A 12,105-nucleotide genomic window follows, 5' to 3' on the forward strand; every position below is an offset into this window, starting at 1 on the left:
TAGCCGTTCGCTCCCTTATTTTACCCCTCCCACCTTCAGAATTTAACACTTATAACGTTAAAATTTTACATTATTTGGTATAAAGCTTCAAAATTAAGACAGATAAAATGTTTACGAATGCTGTTATGCTCGTCTAACATCAATGAGTTAGCATTGTGTTTAATTCTTGCATCATCAGATATCTCGTATATTGTAAAAACAAAATAATTTAATACGTGTATGAACTGTTTACAAAAGTTTGTGTGGTTTGACATCATGACGTGCTCAGTTTGATAAGGAGATACTGTAATATGGCCGTAGCATGAATGCAGATATTGTTTAGTTTGACAGAATGGTATGTTCAGTTTTCCTGTTGGTATTTGTCTTCATTGTTGTACTTAGTTGTGTTAGTTTAGCGACTGAGTGAATAACAGGAAGATAACAGTATGTCAGACTGGTACCTAGATATAATTTCTAAGAGTACTGTTATGGCAACATTCCTCTGTACAGACTTAACAATCCTTGTAGAGGTGAGCAAGCAAGCTGCCTCTGATATTGCGGAGGCTGGAATACTGCTGGCATAGCATGGCGCAATAACGCAGTCCGGCGCAGCAGCGAGCATGCCACGGCCTTGCGCTACACTGCCTTAGTCCACTACATGACCGAGGATGAAACCGTTGACTAAAAATCTGGCTGAAACAGCTATAAATAGTTGCTACTCAGACCCTAGCAGTACCCTGCTTTGACAACAGCTGCTGCCGAGACGTTCTCCATGCCAGCGTCGGTCCCATGTGGGCCAGTAAGTCTTTTGAGTGTGAAGTCACACTATTCGCTGCCACTTCGATGAGACAGCACACAGCTTGATTTGACGTGTTGGTCTTGGAATGATGCTTTCAATAGCTAACGATTTGTGATGCATCTGATAAAAAATGTCAGTTTGAAAGTATACAATAAGTCAAGGAAGGTGATCACTGTATAACGGTCGCTTTTGTAATTACTAGTTGTGGCTAATTTTTCGTCTTCTTCGTGATATTTAACTTATGGGCTGTTTCTGACCAATACTGGTTGTTTAATAAAGTGACTACTCTGTGCAGATCATAATTTTCAAAAAAAAGTTTTAGAAGCCGTACGTCATTGCCTCCTCAAAATAATTCAACGTTTATAACACAAGAGAAAATCTGAATATGCCAAATGACTTTGTGCACTGTCGACTTGTCACTGACAATGTGCCAAGAGGTGACAGCGTTGCCTAGCAGTCGTAGGATGTGCGCCCTACCGGCAGTAGAGTGGTTGAGTGTTCGAGCGAGTCGTAAGCCAACAGCGTATGATGAATGTTATATAGTGCTCATTGTGCATGAAGCGTATTCTTGGAACATCTATGGATAAACTTGTGTTTGGATTATAGATCACTGTTGGTAGTGAACACGAGAAGTTCTGATGATGGGTTTGTTGTTTTAAACAACGCTAACAGGCATCCCTTCTCAAATTTCGACTACGTCACATAATAGTTCATGTAAGCCTGGGTGTGCGATTCACGTACAGTACCAGATCCATTTCAGACAGCAATACCTGATCAAGATCCGCAGTCTCGTTGTGACAAGGAAGTGCTGCACAACACGTAGAGCAAATGATTTTGAGAAGATCCGAATACAAAAGTTCCAGACTGATGCTGTGTATTTCACGTCAGCCACATTTTTCTGATAGAGTAGATCGGGGGGAGATGCCTGTCGGGGTGATGCCTAAAGCTGGCATTTCCGCCGGCTCTCAACAGATCGCGACACCAACAAGCACGGCAATCGCTAGCTGTAGTATGGGGCGAAGGCAGCTCTGTGTATCGCTGTGGTAATTGTTTCTCCGCTTTGGAAGCAACAAATACGAGATAAGAGCTAAAACTGACGCCTTCTTAATAGTGCACAGCTATTTTCAAGAGCGCACGAGCGTCTGAATTATGTAGCAGAGACAAATGCTGCACATGTTGAGTGTAGAAGATACCTTGTAGCAGGGCCGGCGCAAGGCACGTGCGAAATGTGCGGCCGCACGGGGCGGCACTTTCCGAAGGGCGGCAAATCTACCAAATGGTTCAAATGGCTCTGAGCACTATAGGACTTAACATCTATGGTCATCAGTCCCCTAGAACTCAGAACTTCTTAAACCTAACTAACCTAAGGACATCACACACATCCATGCCCGAGGCAGGATTCGAACCTGCGACCGTAGCAGTCGCGCGGCTCCGGACCGAGCGCCTAGAACCGTTAGACCACCGCGGCCGGCGGCAAATCTACCGCCCCCCTTTTTTTTACATTCATGCCCAAGAGGGGATTCGGAACCAAACCTCGGAGAGAGCAGCTTCGGGAACTGTGGCATGGCGCCTCGACTAACTGCCGGCCGCCCCTGTTGAACAAGGGGAGGGAGGAAGACTAATTTCTTCCTAGCCACTGTGGCAGCACCGTCGTATTTACGCCGGAGGAACAGAGAGGGGGAAGCAGTCTGGCGTACACGCCACGAGGCTTATCAGTGGAGCGCTGCCAGCTTGTTACGCGCCGTGTGTTTACTCACAACTAATTTTGCGGAAGACGGAATTCGAATGCAATCTTCGATACTGCGGTTACATGTTAAGCCTGAAGCAATTTTGCTAAGCCCTTCAATGGCAGTTTCCGAGTGTTTTATTCTTCCCGCAATTATGGAAAAAAATGGTTGGACATTACTACAGTCAAACTTGTCCAACACCTACAATGGCTAGAAGTATTCAGAATGGGTAAATACGCTGCGAGTAATTACAAAGGATAAAGACATTGCTAATTAGCCAGACGTAAGTTGGGTTTCGAAGTATTTTTGAAGATTTTTGCTATCCTTTTCTGAGTGATAGTCGGACGTGCTGGTTTTTGAGCCATGAAACACCTGTCTCCGCCTGCATGAACAATAATTAAACTCTGACCGCCACTTTTGTTTGACAATACTACTCGCACACTATCACTTTGCCAATATTAATTTACTGTATAATTGCGTGTGAATCCATGTTTCATATTAGTAAACTACTGGTCGCTTTGATTCTGATGAAAACCTGAGAAAGTATGGTCTTTTAGCAACAATGCCCTCTCGTCCGCACAAAACAAAATGGTTCAAATGGCTCTAAGCACTATGGGACTTAACATCTGAGGTCATCATCCCCTAGAACTTAGAACTACTTAAACCTAACTAACCTAAGGACATCACACACATCCATGCCCGAGGCAGGATTCGAACCTGCGACTGTAGCGGTCGCGCGGTTCCAGACTGAAGCGCCTAGAACCGCTCGGCCACAACGGCCGGTCCATAAAACAAAAGGTTAATTTTGACACCTTCTAAAACGAAAATCCATAGTCAGAACATTGCTTCTAAGGGGTTCCTTGCCAACTGATGACAAAAGTTGTGCAGTTTTCGCAAAGTTCGTTTTTCTTTCTATTGTTCGTAATGCCATAGAAATTGCTGCTTGATAATACATTTATCCATATCATCGGTCGCATACTTATTGTGAGCTTCTTGCTTCTTCTTCTTGGGCGCTAGTTTAACCGTAGCCTCGCTGTACCTCGTCACGTGACCTAGATCCTGGCACTGCCGCGTCACCCATTCGCCTTTCCAGGCAATAGGCATTGTTGCGTTCTCTACAACGAAAACTGCAGAATTCGTTTCGGTAGTTGGCCGAGGGAGTCAAGATTGGTCAGAAGCACTTTCATTGCGTTTCGGAAGAACAGAAGAATTGGTGTGTCTGAATTTCTTGCAACTTGGGATGTAATGGGTAAGTGCTTTTCATATACCGTTCTATTAGTATTGCGCGTGCACGTTACTCATAAGTTAGAATTTTTCTATTTCAAGATTGCATAATAGGAAAACTTATTTTTCTTATGACCTGTTACTTCAAAAATTGGCAAGTCGGCAAATAAACACGCCTCGTCCCAATAGCTAGAATGAAAATAAAGCGAAGGAAAGTGAAGTGATGCGGCGATGACTAATTTGTTAGCCCTTATTCCATAATCAGACACGAAAGAAGTGACACATGGAAATTAAGACAGATGACGAGAGCCAATTCCTTGAAATGAACAACCGCAGTGCTGTGAGTTAATATATTTCGACTAGAATTAGTACCAGTCGATGCCCGGGTGTGTATTTATTGCATTATTATGTTACTCCATCTCCTTATTCTTCCTCTCTCCATTGTCTTCCGCCCCATTCTTGACCGTTTCACCTGGGTCTGTAGCGAAATTCGGCCTGAAATTCAATTTCACGCAGCTTAGTTCTTATGACTTCATCTCCTGAACAGTGTATCCTACAGTAATATAGTTTTCCGTTTACGTGCAGTGGAATATCAAGAAATTGTCTGCGAAGTGTGTTGCAAATAAAGTTAGTACACTAACATCAACAGTTAGTTTCACGTAATCGTTCTTTACAGGCTGGATCGAAACATGTTCGACGGTAGAAAAAGATTGTCTGGCGGTGAATATAGGAAAAGACGGGCGCTGAAGGAAGATGACGGTAAGAAGCAAAAGGATGCACTACAACGATATTTCAAGCCAAAGAGAGAACGACATAGCAGCGGCGAGGGTGGAAAAAGAGATCCTGAAAGTACAGAAACTAGTGGAGCTACTGCAGCTACATCTTCATCTTCAGGACATGACCAGAAAGTTGACGAACACAGTACAGCGACCACCGCATACAGTAACAATGCTGACGGTGGGCCATCTACGACGTGTTCAACAGACGTCGTCTCGACTCAAGACCTGCTTTGTGACGAAAGCTCCGAAATTGAAACATCAGGCAGAACTAAAATTAGGCGACCCGATTCGGAAAATACCGGAGGAACGTCAGCCGAGGCACTCACCACCGGAGAAGGGATTGAAGGCGAGTCTAAACTGGAAGACACAATTGACTCTGATCCCGGAAGATGGCCTGAAATTATTACCGACTGCATTCGAACGACTTTGATCATGCGAGGTCCTCCCGAGTGCATTAAGGAAGCTGAAGAATGTCCTAAAAACGCGGACAACAGGCGTTTCAGCCCTATGCGCTACAGCTTTTCTTTGAAGAATTTAGAAGAAGCAGATAGACATTGGTTGGTGTACTCAAAGAGCAAGGATGATGTGTTCTTGTAAAGAACGGTATAAGCGACTGGCGGCAGGTTGCTTCGTATCTCGAAAGTCACGGGAAGTCTACCGAGCATTTGAATTCACATAAAAAGTGGATCGTGTCTTCTGAGAAACTGAAAAAGTCACGGACTGTCAACGCCGATCATGAAAGGCTTCTGAATGCTGAAAGCGAACATTGGTTAAATGTTCTTGAGCGCTTAATAGCAATAATTCATTTCCTGGGTCGGCAATGTATACCTTTGAGAGGAAGTACAAATACTCTCTTTCAGCCTGACAACAGAAACTTCTTGAAACTCGTTGAATTATTCGGAAAGTTCGACACTGTAATGATGGAGCACCTGCACAGAACAAAGCAAGGTGAGAACAAGGGTCATCATTGTCTTGGAAAAGAAACACATAATGAAATAATTCATCTTATTGGATCATCTATAACCAACAACATTCTATTAGTGATGAAATCTGCAAAATATTACTGTATAATTCTGGATTGCACACCAGATATTTCAAAAGTTGCACAGATGACAGTTTTGGTACGTTTCGTCCAGGAGACAAGACTCGACGGGGTATACGATGTCCGAATTCGGGAGCATTTCCTGGGATTTCTTCCAGTGGCCGATTCTTCAAGTTCCACTTTGACGCAGGTCGTATTCAAGTTCTTGGAAGATAATAAAAAACCTATTGTGTAATATCAGAGGGCAAGGACACGACAATGGTGCTAACATGAAAGGGAAGAAGTCTGGTCTCCAGAAAAGAATTTCAGATATGAACAAGAGAGCATTTTATGTACCATGCAGCAGTCACTCATTGAATCTTGTTATCTTGTTGTAAACGATGCCGCTATGTCTTCTAAATATGTTGTTCCCATGTTTTCGACAAGCTTGTATGACTTCTTCTCGTCCTCCGTACGACGTTGGGATGTCTTGAAGAAGTATCTGCCTAACTTGTCGCTGAAGCCACTGAGCGATAGAAGGTGGGAAAGTCGCATCGATGCACCTACTCCCCTGAGGTTTCAAATTGGAGGCGTTTATGATGCACTGGTTCAGATGTCAGAATTCGATGGCATGACCGCTCACGAAGCAATGTCACTTGCGAATCAAATAAAAAATTACACCTTTCTCACTTCTCTGGTAATCTGGTACGACGTTCTGCTTCGCATCAGTGTAGTCAGTAAGACCCTCCAGACCATTGACATAAATGTTTCTGAAGCTGTGGAAATGTCTGAAAAAACGAAAGCATGTTTTGAGACCTGCAGAACAGAAGAAAAGTTTGTGTCTTTCTTGACGGATTCCAAAGAATTGGCTACAGAATTAGAGCTAGAAGATCTAACGTTACCGTGGGTAAGCGTTTCCCGGCGACGAAGTAAGAAGCCAATACACTTTACCTATGTAGGAAGGGATGAGACAATAGATGACCCAACAAAACGTTACAAGATTGAATTCTGCTATTATCTTTTAGATATAGTAACCACATCTTTGGATGAGAGATTCAATGAACTGAAATCTCATTGTGATTGTTTTGATTCTCTCTACGATACCGGTGACCTGAAGAATGCACCTCCTGACAGCCTGGACACAAAGTGTAGAAACCTCGCAGCGATTTTTCAAGACCATGAGTCAAGCGACATTGATGCACTGGAGTTGAGGGAGGAACTAAAAGTGCTTTCAACATTGTTGAAACCTGGAATAGATCCAAAAGAGACTCTGAAGCTTATAGGAGGACATAATTTTTGCCCTAATGTTAATATTGCTCTGAGAATTCCCCTAACACCCCCAGTGACAGTTGCGAGCGGAGAGAGGGGTTTCTCAAAACTGGAATTGATAAAGACATACCTCCGATCAACGATGAGCCCAAACTCGTTTGAATCATCTTGCAACAATATCGATTGAGAACGAGCTTGCAGAGGACTTAAATTACACAGATCGTGTGAAAGAGTTTGCACAAGCAAAAGCCAGGGAGGTTCGATTTGTCTAGTATTTTTTTAAAATTTTTGTATAACGGTCAGTGTCTTGGTTATTTACGGTGTTGTTTCTTATTTTGTTCAACATTATATAGTTATTGTAAATGTTATTGTTCAAACCAAATTATCGGTGAATTGTAATTATATTTTGTTTTCCGTTGAATACATTCTGTTCACAACCACTGAAAAATGTTTATTTACGTTAACTGTAAGTTCATGCCGCGCGGGATTAGCCGAGCCGACTGTGCGGCTTATCCCGGCGGAGGTTCGAGTCCTCTCTCGAGCATGGGTGTGTCTTTGTCCTTAGGATAATTTAGGTGAAGTAGTGTGTAAGCTTAGGGACTGATGACTTTAGCAGTTAAGCCCCATAAGATTTCACACACATTTGAACATTTCTGTAAATTCACAAGGCTTATTAAAATTAGCTATATTTCTTCGATCCGGTTTGACTCTCCATTTTTGAGCTGGTGCCCAGCGACCGTTCTGTACAAATCTGCAGAGAATGTCAGTTTTTGTTCCTATTTTCCAGATCTACATAGATTTCGGGACAGTGTGGCTATTCTCAATGCTTTGAGTTATATTTACATCTATACCGTCATGGTGAACGTAACTGCCAACATGACGGTTTAGATGTAAGCACATATTAAAAGCTTTGAGACTGGCCACTCAGTGGCCGAAACCTAGGTAGATCTGAAAAATAAAAACCTAAAATTGCGATTGATTGCTGACATATCCTACAGATTTTTTCAATAAAATTCCACAAATGTTAAAAAAAACGGGGGGGGGGGGGCGGGGCGGGGCGGCAATTTAGCATTAGCAGCTCGCTCGGGGCGGCAATTGGGTTTGCACCGGCCCTGCCTTGTAGTTTAAGTTGCCATCCGCCGTTGCCACACAACGGCCATGTTGTGCCGGTCACCGTAAGGGGTATCTCACCCCGATCCTCGGGAGAGACGCTACTCTGTTTTCTCGGGGTAAGATGCCGAGTCGTATCCCTCAGGAACACAGACTTTCTTTTGGTAGCAAATGCCTCGAACGTATGTTAAAGCATCAAACAGGGGTCAGTGGTCTGAAAAATCCCTAAAAATGGCTATGGAACATGTAACGACTGGTGCAATGAATAGTTTTAGAGCTTCCCAAGAATATGGGATCCCATATAGAACTCGGAAATGACGTCTGGTGAAGAAAGATGAAAGGAAGCATGGCATGGGCCCACAAAGGAGGCAGTATTCTATTAATTATAATGTTTTCTTTGATTATGAAGCAAAACACGAATAATTTCTAATTGAAATTAATTCACATAAATATTAATGTTTGAGTTACACTTTTTTAATTCCTCAAACTTTTCTCAGTGATGAATAACTATCACATTATAATTATTGTTATCATTTATAGGTAGCCTTGGTGAAGAGAATGAGAAACAACTGCGCACTTACATAAGACAGTGGATTTCCACCAACTGGAGAAACTCTTCGTAGGCTGGTATTCCAGTTTGCGGAAAGAAATGGAATTCCTCGTAGATTTTCTAAAGAAAATCACATGGCAGGTTGGGACTGGTTACAGTCCTTTCTGAAACGTAACCGGAACCGCGCGACTGCTACGGTCGCAGGTTCGAATCCTGCCTCGGGCATGGATGTGTGTGATGTCCTTAGGTTAGTTAGGTTTAAGTAGTTCTAAGTTCTAGGGGACTGATGACCACAGATGTTAAGTCCCATAGTGCTCAGAGCCATTTGAACCATTTTTGAAACGTAACCCACAGCTAGCTACGAAGAAGCTACAAGGTCTCTCTATTGGCAGGGCTATGGGAATGAATAGAGAAGATATTGCACCATATTTTTCTTTATTTCTGGACGTCTTAACAGCAAATTCTTTACTGAGTAAGCCTGGCCGCCTGTACAACATGGACGAAACTGGGTTTCAGATGAACCCTAGGCCAGACAAAGTGATAACAGAAAAAGGTTCTCCTTCTTTGTATCAAGTAGCTTCCCAAGATAAAGGGGAAACCATAACGGAAACACTTGCTGCAATTCTGAAGGCAACTTCATTCCTCCAGCGTGCATTTTAAAAGGTAAAGGAAACAAGTCTGAATGGGAGGATAGACTTCTGAATGGTACGATTGTGTTTATGAATGAGAGATCAGGGTATGTCGACTCTGATATATTCATGAGTTGGATGAAAGACCACTTTATTCCCAGAGGAAAAGTAGTTCTGCTTCTCGATGGGCACACCTCACATTCTACTGATCCAGATGTGCTTCATCTTGCAACAGAAAATCATGTGACCATGATTTGTTTACCTCCGCATTCAACACACTACCTTCAGCGTCTTGACAGGAGTGTTACCCAATCACTGAAAGACGCTTTTTACAGTACAATGCGAAACTGGACATTGTGTCATTCTGGACGTAAAGTCTCAAGAGCACAGTTCCCAGTCCTCAGCGAAGCCTGGAAGAAAGCTGCAGTTCCATCCAATGCTCAATCTGGATTTGAAGCTTGTGGCTTGTACCCATACGATCCGGAAAGAATTCCAGAGGAGGCATTTCAAATTTCTGAGCTGGTTGCTACTGCTGTGGCAGACAAGAATGCAGGGTATAACACCGACTGTAGAGGATCTGCTCAGATTGTTCTCCCACAGAAAGGCAATAGAAGACTTAAAGCACAGGTTGATAATGAGCCGATGCCCGGAACATCGTTCGAAGAAATTACTCCTATGCCTATCTTGGATCCATTACCATCTAGGCGCAGAAAGAAAATCGCTGAAGTTCTCACAGAAGGGAGTCGAAAAGGAGCAGCAAGAGCTAGGTCACAGCGAATTCAAAGCAAAAAATCAACTCCAGGTCGGTCTAAGGTTATCAGACCAAGTAACTCAGTAAATTACAGTGATTATTGTGCTGAGTGTGCCAAGAATTACTATGATAAAAATGGACCACAGGTGGATTAGATTCAGTGTGTCATTTGCAATAAATGGTTGCATGAAACCTGTACAGAGGAAGAAAACATGTGCAATAACTGTGCAAATGAATTGATTTCATTTGGATGCTTTCTTGTCATTTGCTTATTCTTAAATGTATTTATATATTTGTTTTGTATTCTATTCCTTACAAACGTAATAAATTTGCTTTCTGAATTACTTATGTTGTTATGTTGTATCATGCATGCACAAAACTAGTGCTGAAATCTCCTTGCAATATAACAGTCATTTCACTCCGATGCCTGGGGTGAGATGCCTAAACGACACTGTTCATAAAAAAATTAAATACGCATATAATTACTAATGGTTTCGTAACGCCAACTGGCCTTTACATAGAAAAATCTCATCAGTGAACAATATATCAGTGCTGATCCTAAATCTCCAATTCTATCTCGCCTTTTGATCCTCCAAACCCTAAGTATGAAATCTTCCCCTGACCTACTCTATGTTTATCAGGCGGCAAGCACGACGTGTCATTTGTGTACTGTTCACTGCTGTAACTATTTTTTAACTTCTTCTGCCTCTGAAACTGATTGGGTGATGACATAATTCTACATCCTCGTTTCTACATTCCTATTGTTAACATCACACGCTGTTAGCTCGACAGCTGAGGCAATGAGAAAGTTGACCTCTGGTGAGAGTAACCCATTTCCGTGTCCCGACTTGGTAGATCGTCTTAATCAGCAGTTGAACATCTCGTGCACTTATTGCTCAGAACACTCGCGACAGCATTCTCTCCCTGGTTTAGATCTGCTGCTGAGTCACTTTCTGCGTTTACTTTCTCTTGCTTTTCACAATGACTATTACAGTATAGCTGTAAATCAAGACCTGTACAGTCGAAAAAATTGTCCCCGAAGTATCAGACCTATCAGTACGCTTGGCACGTTAAGCTACTTGTTTTAACGCTGTTCATATGCTGGTGTGCGAGGGAAGAAAGTGACCTCCAAAGTACAAAACGTATATAAATATATCTTCTCTCGCATTACTGCATTAGACTCAACTTGTAATAATAAATATTACTCCGTTTAACCTCATTCACTAGAAATTTCATTTGACTGAGCTCGTTGTTGTAGAATTGTAGGTTCTTTCTGGTCAGATCTCATTCCAGTATGTGAAAGACTATGTTTTGCTCAGGTAAACTGCCAACGCTGTATTTAACTTGCTTCGTCTTCTTTAGACTACCACTCTCCTAGATAATATCTTCAAAGTTGAAACTCTAAGTACTATGCCCCAAATTTTTGCCTCTGTTCTGCTTTTGAAAAAACATGCTTTTATACTTTCTTTTCAAATATGTATTCATCTTTCGTTTCTCATCCTAGAGCCACTGTACTTTACTCACGCTATTTTCATCGTTCTCCCACACATGTCCTCCACATACTCCATTTCAGTTTGTTCATGAACTGAATACATGTTCTTTTCATACAAATTTTCTGCAAGTTACTTTATTAGTATGAAGCATATTTGCTTAAGTGCATGTATCATTGCACCACAACTCAAAATGGTCTTAAGGATCTATCGTGCCGTCCCTTCATATTATCGAATATGAGTCGGGTGTCTTTAAGTTCCCTTAGCCAGGAATCAAGTACACTGAGTGGAAAGTGAAAAGTTTTTGGCTTCACATAGAAAGATTAGAGTCTTGATATACACATTCAGTCATCAGGTTTCGACATTACTGTAGGAAGTATTCTTCTTCTCTAACGTTTTTGACATACCTTCACGGGGAAACAAAAACATGATGCTTGCTTCAACCTCCGCCCCTCACGTTCTACGGAAACTAAAAGTTATTGAAAAACAGAGAATATCATATGGTATTTTCACAGTTCCGTAACAAAATACATCAAGCTTTGATATGACATGAGATTATTTTTTCATTGCTAAGTGGATGTAGCTGAAGGTAGAAATTTTCAACACGGTGCCCTCCCCCCCTTTTGATATTTACCCTTCACAATTTAAAATAAATATGTTGTTGTTGTCGTGGTCTTCAGTTCAGAGACTGGTTTGATGCAGCTCTCCATGCTACTCTATCCTGTGCAAGCTTCTTTACCTCCCAGTACCTACTGCAACCTACATACTTCTGAATCT

The sequence above is a fragment of the Schistocerca piceifrons genome, chromosome 3 (assembly GCF_021461385.2).
Source record: "Schistocerca piceifrons isolate TAMUIC-IGC-003096 chromosome 3, iqSchPice1.1, whole genome shotgun sequence".
NCBI lineage: Eukaryota > Metazoa > Arthropoda > Insecta > Orthoptera > Acrididae > Schistocerca > Schistocerca piceifrons.